Here is a 615-nt window from a genome sequence, read left to right as displayed (position 1 = left end):
TTGAGAAGGTTATGAAACCAAAGTAAGCTGTAATACCTAATAAACATTAGCCCTACATATCAAGGAGTAACATAAACTATCCTTTATTAGAGAAGGACAAGCAACAAGAAAATTACATCATTAATGTGTTGGTCTCTGACCAGTCTGCCATTAATATCATCTTGGAATATAGCTGACCTGTCCCACTTAATCTCAGGAGCGCCTCCTTTATAAACCTGAAGCTGCATCAACCATGGAAGCGGTGCTGCTCATCTCTATTTTTACAGAGAGAGTGGACACTGAAGTGACGAACAGGTCTGCCCGCAGCAGGATGGTGTTGCTAAGAACTTGCAATGTTTAACTCTTATCAGCCCCTTAGGCATCAAAACCCTACCGTAACACCGGGAAAAGTCCAGACTCCCCAATTGCCGCTCCACATCTGGGTGCCAGCATGACCGCTGGAACTAGGGGTGCGGAGAGTGCTGCAGCACCCCCTAGCAAAAGGAAAAACAACTACAACAATAATAAAAAATATTTTTTTTTAAAATAAATTGATTAGTAATCACCTAATTAATTACCTAATCTCTTTCATTAGAAATTAATGTAATACATTTTACAATTTGGTAAGTAAGAGAT

The sequence above is a fragment of the Etheostoma spectabile genome, unplaced genomic scaffold, assembly GCF_008692095.1.
Source record: "Etheostoma spectabile isolate EspeVRDwgs_2016 unplaced genomic scaffold, UIUC_Espe_1.0 scaffold342, whole genome shotgun sequence".
Classification (NCBI taxonomy): domain Eukaryota; kingdom Metazoa; phylum Chordata; class Actinopteri; order Perciformes; family Percidae; genus Etheostoma; species Etheostoma spectabile.
Note: the sequence above shows the minus strand (reverse complement) of the source record.